At 39.4% G+C, this 22,415-nt stretch overlaps 1 protein-coding gene across 2 annotated transcripts in view; it reads right to left on the bottom strand.

The window, feature by feature from the left end:
* The window catches only part of LOC131682127 (protein madd-4), a 789,972-nt gene that overhangs the window by 144,304 nt on the left and 623,253 nt on the right, over nucleotides 1-22,415 (bottom strand). The gene's annotated exons all lie outside the window — the stretch shown is intronic.

Below are 22,415 nucleotides of genomic sequence, written 5' to 3'. Positions count from 1 at the left end.
TTTGCAATCAATTTGATCCTTTTATTTCAAAATCGCGATAACATTTGCTTTAAAAAATCCTAGAATGTTTTTACTTTTGGTGGAGTTGCTGGCCGCATTCTGGACTACATGTGCCTTGTGTTTATTTTGAAATTTTAATGGAATTGCAAAACCAGTTTTATCATTACAAATATTTAAACGCTATGTAGAAAATCGCAGAGCGACCAATCGGTTCTAAAATGTTTGTAGTCATTTGGGATTACAAAAGGAATTGTTTGCTGCACAACCGCACCAGTCAATCTTAGGGCATCATCCCGTTTATTCAATACTATGTACGGGGAAAACAAGACATTATTTCCGGTAAATAGTGTGCAAGAATCGAAATCCCGATTCGTGTTCCATATGCGTATGGTGTAGACTAATTCACAACTGATGATCCACTTCACATGCAAATTCTCCGTCTGTGGTATGTTTCGGGAAGCAGTATCAGCAGAACCTATTCTGATAATTGTAAAGGGCTTTCACATAAACTGGTTCGCCATCTATGGACAGAGCTACTTCAGCACGAGTTGCTCTTGTGCAGTTGTGTAGTTGACGATAATAATGTCATGATTGAAATTCATACTACGGCTTAAGTGCTTCACCGTAGAGTGAGTGTACTCGATGTCAAGTTGATTGGAAATATTTGTCTTCGTGAGTCGGGAATTCGAGACGCAAAACAGTTCCAGTGACAGTGGAATGAAGTGCGTCAATGAAGTGTTTGTCGGTTAGAATGCAGAGCGCTAAACAAGTTCAGATGGACCTATTGAAATGCAGAAATGGTTGGTTCAGATTTCCTACAGTTGGTGGCATAACAGTGGCGAACTGCTGCATTATTGACTGCAACTTGAACATGTGATATAAACTTACCTACAAATATAATGACAAATCTCGTTTAACTATGTATTAGGGTGTAAAAATTGACGGCAAAATTCGCTTTGTGGGAAAATCCCGTACGAGCTCACAAGGTGTAGCTGTTGATAGAAGAAAGCAGACAAAAGTTGACTCTCGTGAACTGTACTGGGCCAATAACGGTTTGTCCGAGATTTCCTCTCATACTCATACATATTTTGCAAGTTGACTTGTATGCCCAAACTTTGAGTCAATCGAGAAATGTTGATAATTGTTTGTAAACGTTTTCATAGTACTGACTCAAAATACTGAAGCACAATTTTTTTTGTGTTGATGCATTTAATAAATAATAGTATGTATTTTACATTTTATTTCCCTCTCATTTATGCGTCACTGTCGATTAAACTCTTGCTTCAAGCTGAAGATATATAGTTACAGCTTTGTTGAGATTCTCTGCTGGTATTGCAAAAAATGTTTTTATGCCCAGTAAGATTCAATTCGATTTCATTCCACTCAAGGCAATCGATAGCTTCCCCGACCGCGGGCAATACCCATTTCGTTATTCTGTCAGAGTAGTCTTCCCAACGGTCTCCATCAGATGTTGAACCACACTTCAGTGTGTCTTGATCCGAGACGTGGCAAGTCCAACCTGTGCAAAAGAACCACCATATCTACATAACTTCAAGGAAGTGAAAGATTTCAGCTACCTGAATGTATTCTATCATCTGGGGCACCTGTCGATCAAGCAGGGAACAGTTCATGCGCTACTAAATTTGAGGGCAAGCAAAAATTTCAATTAGCTAAAATCATTTTCTCATATACCGTGGGGAGGAGGAAGATTGATCATTGATTGAACAGTTTCTCGGGCAACTTGCTTGAAAGGGTTTTTGAAACAACTCCAACTCCATCAATACATTTAAAGCCTTCAACAAATCACTCAACAAGATTTGTTTTATTTAGTTATAAAAATCACATTTTAATAAAATGTGAGGGTTGAAAACAGAAATTGCCTGGTAGGGATGCATAGGACTTTAAGCGAACTTATTCAGTTAAAGGATGGAATTAATTAGGAAAATTGAGGATAATAATGTTTCTAAAAAAATAAATATTCTGAACATTTTCACGATTGCTTAAACTGATGATTCGCGGATTGTACTGCCCATTTCAAAATTTTAATTGTGTTAAAGCTAATTCAGCCACTTACAGAAAAAGAAAAAAAAGTGTTCAAGTTTAAAAAAGTTTGCTCCAATATTGTTCATCAAATGTCCGAATGCTGAGAAAACGGTGCACATTTCATGTTTAAAGCAGTTTTTTGTATCTTCTTCAGTCAGATTGTTTTTACAAGCACGAAAATTTTAATCAAATACGACGTTTACTGATTCATGATTTAATACATCATGATCATGAATTGGTGTTTGTGGTTGTGAATGAGTTCACAAAATCAAAACAATTTGAATATTTTCTCGTAAACTGTTTCACGGATCTTGGACTATAAATCCTTTCAATCCTTGTGAACTAATTCGTGATTTCAAATATATTGGTCACTATATAATGTTCGCGCTTGTGAAATCGTTTACAAAATCATAGATTATTAAACTATTTGTCAACTTGTTCACGATTTCTGGTATGTAAGTCACGACTCACTATTCGTGTTGGTGAGATGGTTCACAATATCATTGACTTTGATCATAGATACGTAAGCTGGTTCCTGATTTCTAGTATAATAGTCACAACTACCCATGTGCGCCCGTGAATTAGTTCACAAAATCATCAAATATTATTCAAGTATTTGTGAACTTATTTATTATTCCAAGTATGTTAATCACGACTCGCCATTCTTGTTCATTAACCCTTTCATGGCCAACTTTTTTCTAATGCACGTAGGATTTCAAAACTATTTTTCCATGAAAACGGTGGGGTCACGAAACATAAAAAGCCTTTTTTCATAAAGATTGGTGTTTCCCTCACAGTGCTAGAAACTGCTCAATTTTTACCTTTCCATGCTCAATGCAATTCTCCTAGAATATATACAATATTCCACTTACGTGGAAAACGTAGCCAAAGACACTATAATTTGATAAATTATATCAGTTTTCAATAATATTGAATAATAACGAAGATATATGAAAAAATCATTTTTCTTCGTCAACGTAAACTGTCGTTGGCAGCACTGCTCCATTGGAATCCAATCATACTAATTGCAATAACTTCAGTTCTAGAGCTGATCATGGTAACTGTTTGTACTCAAATGAAAGACAATAGTCAGGCTTATAAACTTGGTTTTGTGAGAAAATCTTGCCTCAATCAAAAGTTATAGCTGTTTAAAAACGTTGTTGTCCACAAACAACATGAGCATGAATGGGTTAAATAGTTCACAAAATCGAAAAAAAAATATGTATAAGTGAGCTGGTTCATAATTCCCCGCACTTTAGTCACGACACACCATTCATGCTCATTAAATAGTTCACAAAATCAGTAAATATTCATGGATAGGATAGGATTCATCGATCTATCTGGAATTCTTGTGATATTTAGAACAAATCCAGAACTGTTTTCAAATTCATGGAACTCTACACATGGTCATGAAATTTTCACGTGAACTATTTCGCAGAGTTTGGATGTTTCTTGAGATATCATATGGTCAGAGCGGTAGCGTGCGGTTGGCCAGGTTGGCCCCCGCCAAGGGCGCCAACCATACAGGGGCGCTAAATTTTTTTTATTTCGTTTATTTGACACGGCTCATAGCGGCAGCTTAACGGAGCCGTGGATCTTTTATGTGTTTACAATATGTAAAAAATAAAAATAAAAACAAATATTATTGTTTGTCCGTTGGATCTCGTGCGCGCAACTTTTTATTGCGAGCGGAGACCTTCTTTCGCGGTTCGCCTACTGCGTCATGGGGACCGTTTAAATCTCTCCTGTCCTCCGTATCAAGGTCATCATCGTTAAAAGTGCCTTGGTGCTCGCGGACAGATGTTCTTTCCTGCTTCTTGCACTTACGGGTGACCAATGTAAATCAGTCGTCATTCTTATTATCTTCATCACCGATGTTACTTACAGTTGTTTCAGGGGTGCTGGATGCTGCTTTGGCAGTTGTCAATATGGACTGAACAGCTGCCACAAATTTGGCAACCGTTTGTGGTTCAGGTATTGGTATTGAAAATTATTTTTTCGGTTGGTTTTCCGTGGATTCGTTGGCAATCGGTAGCGATACATTCTCCTCTGTATCTTCCGCGCAAGGTTGTCCGTGGTGTGCTGTCTGATTACAATACTTGCACGTAGGAATTTGCCCCTCATAGGTGCATAACGTAGTTTGATGAATAGTAGCTTCGTGGGTTTTAAGTTTTATAATCAAGTGGGAGGGGATAGGTCTTTCGATCCTCATTCTCACCACAAGAACACCGTTGGGTGTACCCGGGAAGAAATTTCTCCACGTATCACGTGTAACGGATTCTACTTCTCCGTATTGCGACATGTATTTTGCGATTAGATCAGGAGGGGTACGTGGTGATAGGTTATGTAATTTTACATCTACATAGTCTTTTTCTATATACACGGGAATCTTAATTCCAACTTTATCACTTTCAGCCACGTGCTTCAAGTTGTCCTGCAAAACGAAACGTTCGGCTTGTGCTAACGTGTTGAATGATATGAGCACTACATTGCGAAGATGATGATACTGTAGATACATAACCTCCTTGAACTTTAGCTGCATCTTCACCTTCAGCAGGTATTCCACTTCACGAAAACTCAATCTTATTGAACAGAATTTTAAGTCAACGACCGCTGTGGTGGGTCGGAGCAGAGATTTTTCGTCAACTTTACTCATGATGGCAAGAATAAATTAAAAGTTTCCTTTGTTCTCGAGACAATGCACACTAGATCGAGAAGTTGCTAGTTGTTGTTCACTTGGTTCGATTGTACGTCTGACTTAGGCAGAAGTAGAAAGTAGACTGGGGCGCTAGAATCTTGAGCTACTTTTAAGTGAGTTAAGTGAGGTTAGGTCATAAAATAAGTCAAGATAGGAGTATTATTCCCAAAATTATTGGAAAGTCGAACTGAAAAAGAAAGCCAAAGTCGACAGCAAAGAAGCGCATAACTGAGACTCTACCAAAGGTGCCAGAAGACTACGCTACGGTTCTGTTAGTCCAGAATAATTTGGCTTAGCGTCAATCCGGCGCTAGCTTAGTTCTGACACTAAGTTAGTGTCGGATTCTGATGAGACGAAGTCGAAACGAAAATTCCACAACTGATGCAAACGATCCTTGTCGAAGAAGACGCAGTTTCACCAAACTAGTTTGAGCGGACCTCTATAATCGAAATAAAAAAAAAAAAAAAAAAATTGTTTGAGCGGGGCACACCATTTTGTCCCGTGCGATTGTCATTCGAAATCCTCGCTTACTGGGTCAAGGAGTCCTTCAAACAGCCAATCCCGCCCTTCAGTAGATCCACGCATGCCAAGTTCGAATCGATAGCTACACCATCGATTTCAACTTTGTGAGCGAATAATGTAAACGCGTTAGTTCTTCTTGAAAGTCTTGTCGCCAGTAACATAATTTGTTTGCTTTAGACAAAATATCACAGTTATAAGCTTATCTTGGCGAGCTTGCGGCGTCTTGCGGAATATTAGAATATTTACCTTTGATCCGAAAGAAGATACGATATGGTGGAACCCACTTCAATGTGTTTGATTTTAAATGCAAAGTTGGAGTCGTTGATGACGAATCTTGTACGACATCCACTTTAGGATCATTTCGGTCATTACAGGAGAGCTTATGACGGGCCTAGAGCCAGACGCAAAGTTAAAACTGAAGAATATGAAATCATTGGGGATATAATCTGAAAGACAAGTCTGAATTTGATAGTAAAGGAATAATGTGGTCATCTTTCATCGCACAATACAGGGCTGGATGCAACCAATTTTATTAGAAACTGGAACGAAGAATATGTGTAAAACTTAATCAATCAGTTCAAAGTTCCTAAAATTGTCTCTTCAGTATACGTACCGCGTATATTTAAAAAATTAACGCGCAAAAACCGCGTTAAAAAACCCGTTAATTCGAAAATCCGCGTGAAAACCCTCAGCAAAAGACTATTACTATTTTTGGAATTTTTTTGCACGGATTTCGCAAAAATATTTGAATTCCTTTTGAATGCAAAAGACTTAGACTTTTTCCTGAAAAAATTCCAAGTCCTTTTAAATTCAACTTAGAAGAATTTTGGTAGTTTTTTTTTTGCGCTGATTTCGCAATTAACAGGGTTTATCCAAAAATACTCAAAGTCCTTTTGAATGCAAAAGATTTTCGGAAAGATGGAACAGACGGGTCTGGAAGACTCCTTATGGCTCGCACCTCAACAATATTTGTATTTTCGGAATGGTCTTGACGAGTAGATGCTAGAAATTGATTTTTGCTGCCATTTTGAAATCCGTGATGGCGACTTCCGGCTTGAAAAATTGCTCTACAACTCAATCAATATGGGTATTTTCGGAATAGTCTTGACGAGTAGGAGACAAAGGCCGATGTTTGATGTCATTCCGAATTTCTAGACTTCCGGTTCACCGAAATTCCCGCATGCAAAATCTGGGTAATCATCCAAAACATACTCGAATAGAAGATCTAATCATAAACCAGCGAAATACAAAATATTTATATGTGTTCATCCAGAAGAGTGCGGAAGTGAGAGGAGAAAGAGAAGGATGTGGGTTGGGGGTTTGAATTGATTCAAATTTAAGACGTTTGTAAAATTCAAGTAAATTCAACTGTTTAATTAAAACAAGAAATAAAACTATTTGTACTACAACCTCCTAAAAAAACCCATATTTTGATATCTTGGATATCAAAATGGCAGCAAAAATCAAATTCTGGCACCTACTCGTCAAGACCATTCCGAAAATACCCATATTGTTGAGGTGCGGCCATAAGGAGTCTTCCAGACTCGTTTTTCCAACTAACCGAAAATCTTCTAAGTCTCTTGCATTCAAAAAGACTTCGAATATTTTTGAAAAAATAACGCGTTAATGGAAAATCCGGGTAAAAAACCGCGTTAATTGGAAAATTCGCGTAAAAACCGCGTTGATTGGAAAATCGCGTAAAAAACCTAGTAACAAACTATGCAAAAAACCACGTAAAAAACCTGATATACTGCAGAGTGCCAATATTTATGGTCATCCTGAATTTCAAAACGGACACACTTCAAAGGTATTGGCACCTCGAAAAAGAGTCTCCAAATCAAAAACAATGTCATGAAGTGTCGAGAGCTGGTGCAATGTTGAAAAAATGCCTTTGTGGAACAAGGAAAATTTTTGAACTGAGATGAAACTTGAGTTTGGAAATGCTGCTTTAATTTTTTTGTATGCCAAATATTTTGTAGATCCATGAAGTGTCGAAATCTTGTCTTAATTCGAAAAATAAACTTTTTGAAAATCTCAGTTTAAAACTTAAAAGTGCCTGAGAGGCAACATTTGTCAATTTTTTTTGCGTTAAGATCAGTTGTCTCATGCATTTCTAAGTCCTATAAAACCAGCATTCTCAAACCCCAGCATCAACTCAAATCCAGAATGGTCCATGTTTCCATAGAGGTTATCTTAAAAAAAATTCAAGGTGGTAGTAGATTCCGACGTCTCATTACATCCTTAGCCATTTGGCATTAAAAATTCGAATTAAATTTCTGAATATTCTAAGGGTCCTTTTGTGTTTTTTCACAAGCGCAAATTTTTGCACTTTGGTCGTTTTGCGCAACCTCTTAATCGTGTCCAATTGAATTAAAATTGTCCAATAGACTTTTTTCGAGATGCTATTACTGTTGATGTGCGTCCAGTTATTCAATTCGATAGTCATCTGTTTCCCATACATGCCATTGACAACCTAATATACAGTCTTCTGAATAGATGCTCCCTCCATCGCCTCCAAACAACTAGCGTCAACTGATTTCATTAATATACAGTAAAAGATTTGTGGCTGGAATTTACGTGACATGAACGACAGTTAAGCATGAATTAAGTAGGGAGGTAGTGTGCCTTCTCCATGTACATAAATTATTTTTTGAGGGTGGACCTGAAAAAGAAAGCCAAAGGGGCGCAAAATTGAGACTTCGCCAAGGGCGCCAGAAGACCACGCTATGGCTCTGCATATAGTTATGTTCAGCTGCAAGCCACTAAGGGGCCGTTCATATATCACGTGGACTAAAAAACCTTCGTTTTTAACCCAATTCGTGGACAATTTTTGTACTTCTACCCCCTAGCCACGTAGACTTTATATTTTTTTCGGGTGATTCATAAAAAATGCGTTTTCAGGAAATTTTCCTGTATTAGACTACTATGGTGAAAAAGGACTTAATGAAAATCGTTCATACTTTAACTGCGATGCAGCAGACGACGAGGATGGCACGGTAACGCACCTGGGAGCACACGCGGAAGACATTACACTACCGGCTCCCGATCTCCAAGAAATCCAGGAGGAGATCAGCCGGCTCAAAAATAATAAAGCCGCTGGGGTTGACCAAATACCAAGCGAGCTACTAAAACACGGTGGCGAGCCACTGGCTAAAACGCTGCACTGGGTGATTACCAAGATTTGGGAGGAGGAGATTTTACCGGAGGAGTGGATGGAAGGTGTCGTGTGTCCTATCTACAAAAAGGGCGACAAGCTGGATTGCTGTAATTACCGAGTAATCACCCTGCTGAACGCCGCCTACAAGGTACTCTCCCAAATACTATGCCGTCGACTATCACCAATTGCAAGAGAGTTCGTGGGGCAGTACCAGGCGGGTTTCATGAGCGAACGATCTACCACGGACCAGGTGTTCGCTCTTCGTCAAGTACTGCAGAAATGCCGCGAGTACAATGTGCCCACACATCATTTGTTCATCGACTTCAAAGCCGCATACGACACTATCGATCGATATCAGCTATGGCAGATTATGCACGAGTACGGATTCCCGGACAAACTGACGCGATTAGTGAAGGCGACGATGGATCGGGTGATGTGCGTAGTACGTGTCTCAGGGACGCTCTCGAGTCCCTTCGAATCACGCAGAGGGTTACGGCAAGGTGATGGTCTCTCGTGTCTGTTATTCAACATCGCGCTGGAAGGTGTAATAAGAAGAGCAGGGATCGACACGAGTGGTACGATTTTCACAAAGTCCGTTCAGCTACTTGGCTTCGCCGATGACGTTGATATTATTGCACGAAACTTTGAGAAGATGGAGGAAGCCTACATCAGACTGAAAAGAGAAGCCAAGCGCGTCGGACTTGCCATCAACACGTCGAAGACAAAGTACATGATAGGAAGAGGTTCACGAGAAGAGAATGTGAACCGCCCGCTTCGAGTTTGCATCGGTGGCGACGAAATCGAGGTGGTTGAAGAGTTCGTATACTTGGGCTCACTGGTGATTGCCGACAATGATATCAGCAGAGAGATTCGTAGACGCATCGTGGCAGGAAATCGTGCTTACTTTGGCCTCCGCAAGACACTTCGGTCGAACAGAGTTCACCGTCGTACGAAGTTGACCATCTACAAGACGCTGATTAGACCGGTAGTTCTCTACTGGCACGAGACCTGGACCATGCTCGTGGAGGACCAACGCGTACTTGGTGTCTTCGAACGGAAAGTGCTGCGTACCATCTACGGTGGAGTGCAGATGGAAGACGGCACATGGAGATGGCGAATGAACCATGAGTTGCATCAGCTGTTGGGGGAGCCGCCCATCTGTCATACCGCGAAAATCGGACGACTACGGTGGGCCGGGCACGTAGCCAGAATGTCGGACAATAGCCCGATGAAAATGGTTCTCAATTGCAATCCGACCGGTACAAGAAGACGTGGCGCGCAGCGAGCACGATGGATCGACCAGGTGGAAGACGATTTGCGGACCCTTCGCAGACTGCGTGGCTGGCGACGCGCGGCCATGGACCGAGTGGAATGGAGGAATCTTTTGTATACGGCACAGGCCACTTCGGCCTTAATCTGTCAATAAATAAAATCATACTCTAACCACAGAATATCATACACTTCTTTAGAGGCCATACACTGATTACGTATTGGCATAGGAGGGGGTAGGAGGAGTTCAAAAATATCTTAAAAATATCTTATCTGAGGGAGAGGGAGGGTTTCTTCCTTTCTTACGTAATATCATAAAACATGTACGAAAAATGAAATCAATAAGGAAAATATTCATTCCATAAGAAAAGAAACTATTTTTAATTTGTACCATGTGTTGTTAGGCCCACATTCTTCTTTTCAAAAGTTCGCTTCAAACCCGCAAGGTATCCAGAAAATTTTCTTTCATGTGTTTGTCAAAGATCTTGCAGGCCGAATATTTCCAGAGTGTGAACTGTATTTTACTTCAAGAAAGCTATGCGTACGATAAGCGATATGGTTGGAACGTAGAATAAATTCATGCCTGAAGAGGTTAACAATTCTTTTAAGATTTACAACGCGAAGAAATAAATTCAATGGAAGTTGAATATAGCAAAGCAGATTATGTGGACCTAATCGGAGTTTTGGATCCTAAAGGTTATTTGGACATTTCGACTGGGCGAGATAAGGATGCAAATAAAATTACAGCGGATAATTACAATTAAATTTTGTTATGAATTTTATTTTATTAATTCTTTATTCATTAGTTTCTTTATCGCTATCTTGTTATTTAATTAAATGACAATATTATTTTTTAATTACGAAAATCATTATAAGGTCTTATGTAGAGGGGAGGGAAAGTTAACCAAAATCTCACGAACTCTTATCTTTGGGGGGGAAGAGTGGAGATGAAAGTTGAAAAGTTCTAAAAAAACCTTACGCAATTAGTGTACGGCACCAAAAAGAAAATCAAGAAAAATATCTCGCGCTGTATCAAAAATGTCCATAAAATTCTCCGAATATATCACAAAATCGGTACATTTTTGGATATTTGGACGTTGTGTACATATCTCTGGAGGCTATCCTCCAATTTGAACAATCTATAGCTTGTTGCTCAGATTGACCCGATTCGTTGACCTAAGGCTTTTATGACTTGGCCTTTTGAATGTCGGGAGAAACTTTGAGCGGTTTCTATAATTTTCTTTTAAAACAACACAATAAGTAACATGTTCACAAGATTTTTGATGTTTCCTTTGGAGGATTTAGTTAGAAAACCATAGTCCTATACGATCAAAGATACCTCGTTTTACGGTACCACGCGCATCAATAGTCTCTTCAAAGTTGGATTGTGCTGCTGGCAGTAGTGGAAGGCAGCGAGAAAAAGTATGAAACTTGATTCTTCCTTCCTGCATGTACGTGGGTGTGTGAGCACATTCACTGATGTGTGTTGATTGCCGATGTAGGGACGCGGCGTAAGTCAAGTGGAAATATTCACAACGTTCGAACTGGAAATGACTGACATCAATTGGTTGACTGGCTTGGTTTGTGAGATGGGTGCACGCAAAGGACGACGGAAGGCACGCGTACGCCGTGAATAATTGAATGATTATTGATTGATGTTAGCTCTAGGAATAATAAAGCTATTCGCATGGAAGTATATTAGTGTTCTTTAGTTATTCTCAAAGTTTTGTTTTATACATAAAGTGGTGCTATCGGGTAACTGGTAACTTTTTCAGCTTATTAATGTTTAATTGTGAAAGAGCTACTCAAGGTTTTTGAGCATAACTTTCATTATTATTTTCGTTTATTTTTGAAGTTTTGGTAAATTTTTATGGTGTTACTGGTACAGGTAGAGTATTGAAGGAGCGAGCTTCTTCGATCGCACACAAAAAGGAAGGAGGAGCCCTTGTTCGTCTCATTAGTCTAAACTTAGAGTGACTAAATTGCGCTTAAATAGGTAGCATCATCTTTGCTTCATTCCTAAGAAGCAGTGCAGTTAAGATTTTTGCCTGGAAAATGCAAAATGCTCGCGTTTGAGCTAAGCGAAAAGTCGAGTACAACGTAACCTTATTCATCCTACCATTTGAGCTAAAGCGTTGAATAGAGATAGCAGATTCTGCTCTAACTAATGTGTTCAAATGGGTGGGATGAATAGAGGAGCTAAGATGAATTAGGGTGCAGTGGTAGGGTTCCTGTGCACTCACCTTCCACCAGAGCCAGTGCACAGTGTACATTCGATTTTGATACGTTTGTCTCAGTTGTAGGTTTCGATCGAACGGAATTCAGGACAGGCACAAAATTTACAGAATTAGCAGCATACCACTCTTGCATGGTTTGAGTGGCATGAAACCACATCGGACCAAACTAACGGGTTTTAATTGTGCTTTCTCAAAAACGGTAATAGAGGATTTAGAGACACTCCGCTTTGTAAATATAGTCGTTTGTTTTGCCTTTGGTAAAACGTTAATATTAACGGGTATAGGCCAGCCGTGTGGTATCCGGTGGTGGCTGAAATCTCTCGCAGTAATTCAGCAAAGAATTGACCCACTAGGTTTCTGTTCCCCATGTAGTAACAGGCGACTAACAACAGCTGTGCCGTCAAATGGCGAGATAACATCGTGTTCACAAGTTCTTATGCTTTCACGTGAGTCTATCGATGACATTTGGTCGTTAAACCGGTCTTCTGCTGTAGTAGCGGATTGAGAGGGTACCAGCGGGCGGGCCTCAAAACCCGAACCGTAAAATTTATACCCCAATATAAGATGTGACGCAACCCGTGCCGAGGGATGAATGCCGGGGGGCATCAAGACTTCGAACCCCAACCCTACGTAAAACTAGGACTGGGATCCAAAGTGTTGACAAATACCAAGCCGCGCATGGAGCCTGTAGGGCACCAGGGTGCACCTCACAGTATCTTTGCCCTTACTCTATCAAGCGGCGCTCTGACAGGGTTGACTTTATTTCCCTAGCTATTCGTGGGAACTAAACGGAAAACATTAAGAATACTGCAAACACGAGTTTGGAGGAGATTTCGGCGATGGACGTGGAAGAGGAGAAGGATTGCGCGGAAAGCAAACTTGGAGAGCTGCTGAATAGCGGATCATTGGAGGATGATGTGCCCTGCACTTCGTCCTTTCTCAACTTTCCAGATAGAGACGAGGATCGAACAGTGACCAGGGAGGACACAGACTTGTCTGGCGGAGCAACCGGTGGGTCGGAGGGCTCCGAGAATAAAACAAGAGGAACAGTGAGAACTTGTCCCTTAAGCGGAGCGGCGAAGAAACGTTGTGGGTGGCTGCTGAGAAACGGCCACAAACCCGCTGAAGCGCTAGAGTTGGCAAAAATCCCAATAGAAAAGACACCATCCAAGCGACATAGTTCGACGGACACTGAGTCGTCGAGCAATAGTGGGTGTAGGAAGGAACCGCAACCGAAAAAGATCACGGGTCAGGATCCCAGACAGACACTAAAAACTGAGTAGCGCCCTACCTTCAACGAAATGTCCAAGCAGTACTCGATGCCCGTCATTCCGGTTGGGTACCCTACGAATACCCTCAGCCATGAACAGCTGAATAGTACTCGATGCGCGCTGATCGATAGCGTCATGGAGCAGAGCTTAACAAAAACGAGACCCAAGTTTAGGAAGTGCACCTACGAACAAGGGTATCTCGAAATCGCCTGTGTAGACAAAGATACAGCTAAGTGGCCGCGATCAAGTTCTGGGAATGTGTTTTATTGGAAGTCGTTGAAGCGGTGCAGATTCTAAAACAAGTGTTTAACACCGGGAATTTCCCCGAATCTCATCGAAAGGTCTGATGGGAACATCCTTCGTCTGGTGCAGAATCAGAACGACAATTTCTGCACAGAATACTGGAGAGTCGTAAAAAGAACTAAGGTTCTCAAAACGGTAGCGATCCTGTTGGTGGTAGATTAGGCTTCAGTGAAACTGATAACCTCCCAACACAACCAGCTGAACTACGTATTCGGAAAGGCTAGAATGCGCCAGTTGAAGGGGGCCCGATCTTCGCCGAACGTGGAAGTTCTAGGCAAGCATGAACTATAAAAGCTCCTGTGGGTGACCCAAGACGTAGCACCTCACGACGGACTTCTGATCATAGCAAGCCTGCAGCAACGGTAATGTGCATCGGTGGTAGCGCCTATCACGAGCAATGTACAAAAGCTCCTTACCCGATGCGGCTCACGATCTGATACGCAAGGAGAGGCGCAAATACTGGGCCTAAAAAGGCCACTGGAACGTCGAACTGCACACAGGCTGTGACTAGCCGTCGGCACAGTAAATGGGATGAAGCATTGGCCCCAAAAATCGACGGCAGAGAAACACCGCAAAAATGAGCATCATTCGATGCATTCAAGTGAATCTTCACCATGCAAAAGGTGCCACAAGCGTCCTTGCCCAGAGGTTCACCAAAGAGCGACTAGACGTCGCCCTTCTACAGGAGCCGTGGGTAAATAAGCACAAAATCTTTGGCTAAAATTCCTCAGCTCACAAGATAGTATATTGTAACGACCAGCCAATTCCAAGAGCCGCAGTTTTGATAAACAGAGTAGTAAAATTCGCTCCAATTACAGAATTCATTCTACGATACGTCGTTGAATTAACAGTGGAGGCATCGACGGCCAGGGGAAAGCAGGAGATTGTGATCGCATCTGCCTACTTCCCTGGCGATCCGGATACAGCGCACCCTTCTGAAATCGATGCCCTCATAAGGTACTGCAGAAGCATAAACAAGCCCTTTATCATTGGATGTGATGCCAATGCATATCACACATTATGGGATAGTACGGATATAAATACCAGAGGTGAATACCTACTAGAATGCCTGTCGTCAAATGATGTCAATGTATGTAACAAGAGAGTTGTATTTACATTTATGACCGTAGTTAGGAGCGAAGTACCTTGGACGTTATCCAGCGCTCAAATAACTGAAAGATAAAGAGTTGGCTCGGTTCTGACCCCGATAGGCTTACAATGCAAAATCACAAAAATATTTGTTTTCCTAAGGAAAACAAATTAGCGTGTATTCCGTTCACACCTGGAACAGTCGAAAAGAATGGGGGATAAGATCCAATGTGCAGCGGATCTGGATAATGCGATAAACGACCTACAAGGAGGATCATAACCACCTATAATTACAGTTGCCCTCTTGTAATGAAGTTTGTATGTCGTGATGTTCCTTGGTGGAACGAAAATCTAGCAAGACTTAGGAAGGAAGCTAGGCGTCTGTTCAATAAAGCGAAGATTACTGATAACTGGTCAAACTACAGGACACAATACAACACTGAGTTGAGAAAGGCAAAAAAAAACTATCAACGCGTGAGTTTTGTGAAAACATCGGAAACTTTCCAGAGGCAGTTCGCCTTCAAAAAGCCTTATCAAAGGATCACACAAATGACCTAGGGCAAGTGAAAAAGCGATGGTTCTCTCACAATTGGCAATAGTGAAACATTGGATGTGCTAATGAATACCAATTTCCTGGGTCGGTTGAAATAGACGAAAATTCGACAAGACCTTTAAACCTATTAGTTTGACTTGATGTCACTTCTGAAACTGATGGAAAAACCGCTGGATCACTATATTCGAACGGAGCACTTCTCGAAAGTTCCGCTAAACAAGTATGTACCAGTTTGCAAAAAGGCGAATCTACGGAAACAACCCTACATACCTTAGCGACACTTATTGAGAAAATCCGCGATTTCAAGGAAATAGCAATTTGCGCTTTTCTTGATGTCGAGAGTGCTTTTGATAATACGTCCTACATATCAATTGACAAGGCCCTGGTAAAAAGAGGAGTGGAAAAATCGATAGGAGGCTGGATTCTTGCAATGGTTAGGAGTCGAGAGATCACAGCAATGTTGGGAGCACGGAAGTAACTACAATAGAGGCTGACCCCAGGAAGGCGTGCTATCACCACTACTACGGTCTTCTCAATGATCTGACTGAAAGAGGTTTCGAGGTTGTTGAATATCCAGATGACGTTGTCCTAATTGAGAAGGGAAAACATGAATCTGTACTAAGCGATCGGATTCAATTAGCCCTGAACTTCATCATGACATGGTGTTTCAAGGAGGAACTCAACGTGAACCCTGCAAAAACGGTCATTGTACCGTTTTCCAATAGGAAAAAAAACTGAAGTTGGTTCCCCCAACTCTCAGTGGAACTACAATCAACTACGCAGAAGAAGCGAAACACCTAGGTGTTATCATGAACAAAAAACTGAATTGGAACTCTCACTTGACATACGCCTTTAATAAACCAAAAATAGCACTGTGGGCGTGCAGTAAACTCTTCCGGAAAACTTGGGGTCTCAAACCGAGGTTGGCTTACGGGTCCTACACGACCATCGCCAAACCACGATTAACTTATTCCTTCGTTGTGTGGTTGGCCAAAGTTAAGCAAAAGACCGCCCAAGCTTAACTAACTATAGTTTAGAGGCTATCCTGCCTCTCTATCACAGACGCTATGAAATTATCACCCACTACAGCTATAGAAGCCATGATTCATCTATCTTCATTGCACAAACATGTTAAGGAAGAGGCGAGACTTGGCTCTTTGAAAGTGCTAAAGGGTTGAACTTCGATATCTCATATGAGGTCCAGATATGGGATGTGGGGGATCCCATACTACCTCAAGGTACAATATCATTCCATAGGCATTAGGCAAATTAGCAAAAGTCAAGATGACATTTGTCGATTATGTAGCTACGAGTCCGAGAGCTCGGAACATATTCTCAGACAATGCGTAGACTATTTTTTTTCGAAGGGACCGATACTTCGGAAGGCATCTTAAGAGGTATGGCATATCTGTCCCAAACAGATTCTTTACTTACATCAATAGTGTACTACCCAGTTGCGACGACACATGTGGAAAACAAACAACTCGCTTCCAACTACATTGGGTGTTTTGTATGCATTTTATGCATTACACTAGTTTACAAATTTGGGTTAATTGCATGAAGTTATGAAAAAAGGTGTTTTTTAAGTCAATTTTCAGTCGCTGAGCACGAAAATCATATACATTTTCTTTTTCAAAGAACCGTTTTTGTGATTTTTTAAAAAAAGGTGTTTTGAGCACTTTTTGCAGTTTTTGGCCAATATCTCAGAAACAAATCTTCCGATTAACACGACTCACCATTCGAAAGGTATTGATGTGCCCATTCCAAAAATGTATAACATGTTAGGATTAAATATCAAAAATTTAGGGTTAAGAGCAACCAAAGTCAAAAAAGTGGTGATTGATAAAATTACTAATTTTTGGTTGATTTTTTAAATAATCTTCTATACTTGATAGTCATTGTTTGTGTTGGGTACTGTCTTCTCGAGCTTGCATCTATTCATCCTGCGGCATTTGAATGGTTTGGGATATTTCATTGTACAACTAAGTGCTCTTTTTTAAAATGTGGAAATATCGTTGGAAATGTTTTGTTTTGTCTGTGGTGAGTACATATTTTACGAATTAAAGGAAATTTAGCCTTCTGCTTCAACAGGCTTCACAGCAGATTCTCAGTTCACAGAATATTACGTGACTAGTGCTACGATCCCACTGAGACTCCTTCCCGATAGGGACTCGAATATTTGACGACTGGCTTATGCTACACCCTCTAAACCGCCGCACTAGGGCAGGGTCCGCTAAAATCATAAAATTTCCATTTCGCTCAATGTGCCATAGCATCAACATTTTCCATCCGATGTTAGTGATATTAGACTAAAAATAACGGTAAATATATTATTTGACATCTTAGATTCTAAAAGGTCCGAAAAAATTGTTTTTCGGTGAAAAAATCATTTCAAAATGAGTAACTTTTAAAAATGGTTAAAAATGCACTTTTTTAAGCTTTGGTCGTTTGCAGCACTAAAAATATTACATATGATAGGCACATGTTATATGTTTTTGGAAAGGGCATCTTGGCACCTTTCAACCTGCATATTGACTAAATTAATTGAAAGATTTTGACAAGAAATGTTGACTAAAAACTACAAAAAGTGCTCAAAAACGTTTTTTAGAGAAAATCACAAAATCGATTCTTTGAACAAAAAATGAATATTTTTTTCGTGTTTAGCGACCCAAAATTAGTCTAAAAAAATACTTTTTCTTGAAGCTTCATTTTTCTTGTAAACTAGTGTTATCACTCAACACAAAATTAAAATTTTTCGCCACTTTTATCATTCTTCTAATAATCTAATTTATACCGCCGCGATTGAGCATGTAATAAGTCAAATAAAGAAGCTGCGTGCGATAATTCGAGCAAATAAATATAAATAAATCAATTTCGTCGTTTTCGTTTTTGGCTTTCAAACTTGGATGTAATCAGTCTGTCCTGCAATGGTTATGCAATCACTCTGAACATCGTCAACTTAATCCCAGCCTGGAGGCCCGTCTGTCATATACCATTCGACTCAGTTCATCGAATTCGGAAAATGGCTATGTGTGTGCGTATGTATGTGTGTGTATGTATGTATGTGACCAAAAATATGCACATCGGTTACTCGGAGATGGTTGAAACGATTTCATCAAACTTAGTCTGAAATGAAAGGTCCCATAGGCTGCTATTGAATTTCATTAAATTCCAAGTTTCTGTTCCGGAGTTACGGGTTTAAAAGTACGGACACATAGCAAATTCACATTTTTGACTTTCTCCTATAGAAAGGTTATGCAATCGCTCTGACTTACATAGGTTTTCTGTATTTTAACAGGGGTGTAGTTAGTGGGGTACCCCACACATCACTCAGCACCCTTCCCTAAATCGCCCTTCCCTCATCATGTACCCCCCTACCCGATTAAAATTTTCAAGTTCCTCCAGATTAAATTTTGGTGGCGCGGGTCTGAAAAACCTGTGAAAAATTTGGTTTGAAATGATTTTGAGTAGAGAAACTAATTCAAAATTTCTTAACAAGTTGAAATTTTTTGACGGGATCCAAACCCCCGAACCCTCCTCCTGGATTCGTCGCTGGTTTTACGCGTTTCAGCGTCGACACATAGCAACTCAAGTTCGTAGCTGTTGATTTATTGTACGTATGTGTAAATCACACAGACTATGTAATAGACATTTCCACCATTGTATTAAACATAATGAGCCATGGAATCGTAGTTTGGATAAATGAGAAAGGCACAATTGCACCGCTAGATGGATTAAAACGGGAGTAGCACCAGGTAAAACCAAAAACGCTATTAGATAGACACTGCAATTCAATGTAATTCGTATCGAATCTGAAATTTCAAACATCAAAAAAGCTATTGAACAGTCAAATGTGATGAACTTGGGATTCCCGAATCAAATGTTGCCAACTCAAACAGCTAATTAATAAAAAAAAACCCAATTATGAGACCCAGGGTTTAGTTAATACTTTTTGCCTGCAGTGAAACGAAATCAACCATGTTTGACCAACCCAGAAGAATAATAAAATACACTTTGTTAATTAATGGCAAAGATTCGGAAACTTTTATCTCTCTCTCTTCTCGGAACGTTCCTCTTGCTTCGGGCCTCTTAGTTGCGAAAGAAGTCTTGCAGGTGTATATTACAACCGACGGATACCAACGGGCTCTAACATTCGCAACCGGATGGGTCAATAGGAGAACGCAGGCAGCGTTCACCCTTTCGATTGTATTCAACGGAAAAACTTTTGCTAATTTTCCACCCCGATAGCCATGGGCAAGGGAAAGTTGCAGTTTGACTTACTAGAACCTGCTAGTAGCACAAAAATGGCACAAGTAAAATTACGGGGAGCAATTGGTTCGTAAAGCGTTTAAGACACTTTCGTGGGAATGGATTCCCTTCGGTGGTAATTGTTTGTACAAAAACTTTGTAACACCTTCGCCCTGTAACTGCTATAGCAATGCAAGAGAGAGAGAGAGAGAGAGAGAGTCCAAGTACGAAACAAAGGATCGCTAACAATTTGAAGAAGCTTAAGTGAACTATCTGAGAATATTAATTGTTTGAGTATCGCTTAGCAAGTCTTGTTTGAAAACATTTATTTTCTTTTTGATCTGAGCTCTACCCGATCAGAAAGAAATAGCAAAATTATTACAGACTGTGTTATTTTGTTATGATAACAAGTTGTGTAATAACTCTGGTCTCGTTAGTTGGTAAAATAACAGAAAACATAACAGAAATTCTTCTAGTATATATCAAAAATATGACAACCTGTGATAGGCTTCTATCAGAATTATAACAAATTTTGTTAGGTTCTCCCACGGCCAATATAGCTTGTATTACCTATTATATAGTATCAACAAATTTAGCGTGCAGATCTAAAAATAGAATAGAATAGAAAAATATAGCATACATTAAGGCGTTTTCGTTTGGCAGCAAAAAGCTTCATGTAGCAAAAGCTTTTTATAGTTTCGTCAAATGATTGCATACCTGCTGGCTGATTGGTAATTACGAATATATGACACGCTGATGGTTATTTGTGGATTATAGCGATTTGAACCTGGGTATTCTGAGTTTTATGTGGATGTTTCCTGCATGAACCAAAGACGTTGCTTTCGACTGATGTTTAATTTTAGCATAATATTCCTCGCATCCGTCAAGACCAAAACGATTATAGATGCATCTTGTTTCCAGAACGCACACATTGAACTTTGCCAAAGCCTATGGACTGTTTGTTTTCCTTATGTCATACGCTTTGTTTTCATGCAGTTTTACTCACTACTACAGCTGTCTATATTACGATAGACTGAATAGCTTTATGGTATCTTTGCAGATTAGGAAAGTGGCTGTTTTTAGATTCTGAATGGTGCACATCGGCGCTTTTCTTATACGTTAACATGTTTTACACGATTTCTAGTAATAATGTCGATGCGATGTGGTAACATTGAGTGGATAATTTACGTACATTATTTAACGGAGAATACGGCAAATGTTATTTATGATTCCGAATAGATTCAAATAAACAAATACCATAGTTTTGAGGATTGCTTTTTGAAATTTCAAGAGGTTTTGTTGTTAGCACTTTTAATATGGGGAAGATGAAGCCAGTACAATTATCGCAACCTAATAATTCCCAGAAATACAAATCTTTTACGGTAGTGCAATCTATTAACTGCGAATATTATAACAGATAATCAGAAAGTTCGAGAAATCGTTGAGGATTCTTCGGTGTGACGAATTCTAGAATATTTCATGTTTTTCTAAAATACATTTTCCATTCTAAATTTTATTTTATTTTAAGGGGAATTATTCAATATTTTTACATTAAAGTTTTTAGCTACTTCAAGCATTATTTAAAATTCATTTAAATTGTAACAGCGAACGATAATATCAGCTGGGATATGTATATAATCAGAGATTTCTAGGCCAGCTTTATGCAGCATACTAACAAATATTAATATTTCAACAATTTGAACAGGTCGCCTTATTTTGTTTTAACTTTCTACAAAATGAATCAAGTATCTTGACTATTACGAAAATTTGCTAGCTCGATGATTTTTTTTAAAAGGAACGAAAACCATCGAATACAGCAGAAACATTAGAACATTGCGCATTCAAAGCAATTGTCAGTTCAACCGTAAAATGTCAAACTTGTCTTACGTGGAATGAAAAGATATAACAATCAAGTAACTCAAAAATTTTTATGCGTTTGAAAAAAATGCAACGCTTTGGTAGTTCGGAGAACGCACAAACTGGCCAATTTTAATTGTTTATGAAAAACCAGCATAAATTGGAGAAATCGGACTGAAGATCCTCGAAGATCCTCAAAATACATAACGATATTGTAGAAATCAGTATACATCAGAAAGTTTTTAAGCTCTGAAAATTCGTTTTCGTAATATGCACAATCGATTAAAAGAAAATTAATCATATAACCATTTGACTAAACCATAACAAATAGTTTTAAAATGCTTTTTATTTCAATTCGCGTTTTATTATTTCATCTGGAGTACTTGATACTTCCTGCATCTTTTTCAAAATAACTTTTATATGAAAATTATAAACTTTAAAATATCTTGTTGATAACTTTACGATTCCAAAAAAATGAATAAAGGCATTGAAATCATTAGCCCCATATTCGAAATTGTGTGTCATACGAGTGTCTCAGAAAGTACATAATCTTATAATCAAAATGCAACCAAGTAAGTCAAACACCTTACTGACAATTTACATCTAAAACTTCACAAATTTGCTTTAAAAAGTTGAATAACGACGCATGAAAAGAGACTTCATATTAGCAGTCCAATGATATCACCGGAAGATATAATCTTGAAGTATGTTTGCTTGCCTTGCTGATTGGGATATCACAAAGATAACACAGTGAGTAATAAATATCAACATGAGATATAAATTTGATAGCTTTCTGTTATGTCTTTCTGATCGGGTATACTGTTGAAAGATGATGTAAGTTACTTGTGGCAGCAATTTCAGTTATTTCCAGTAGGTTCTGAAAATTTCGTTGTAACTGCTTGCCCAACTGTGGATATGGATCCGTTTCTGGTGGGAGCAGATAAGAGCATCACTATAAATAACATGTGATACGTGGTCGCTAAATATTCAGTTAATTACTCTAATCTACGATCTGAATCTATTCCATATAAAGGTTATTCATGTCATCCAAGTCAAAGCTATATGAGATTGTTGTAATCCAGCGCTGCTTTACATATGATTTAAGAGCATCACTTTCCATTTATTTACCTTTCACCTATATGTAAATAAGCAAGTTTAGCCGATTTTC

Source organism: Topomyia yanbarensis, chromosome 2, assembly GCF_030247195.1.
Source record: "Topomyia yanbarensis strain Yona2022 chromosome 2, ASM3024719v1, whole genome shotgun sequence".
NCBI classification, from domain to species: domain Eukaryota; kingdom Metazoa; phylum Arthropoda; class Insecta; order Diptera; family Culicidae; genus Topomyia; species Topomyia yanbarensis.
The sequence above is the reverse complement of the archived record's forward strand: the minus strand, read 5'-3'. Positions and strand labels throughout refer to the sequence as shown.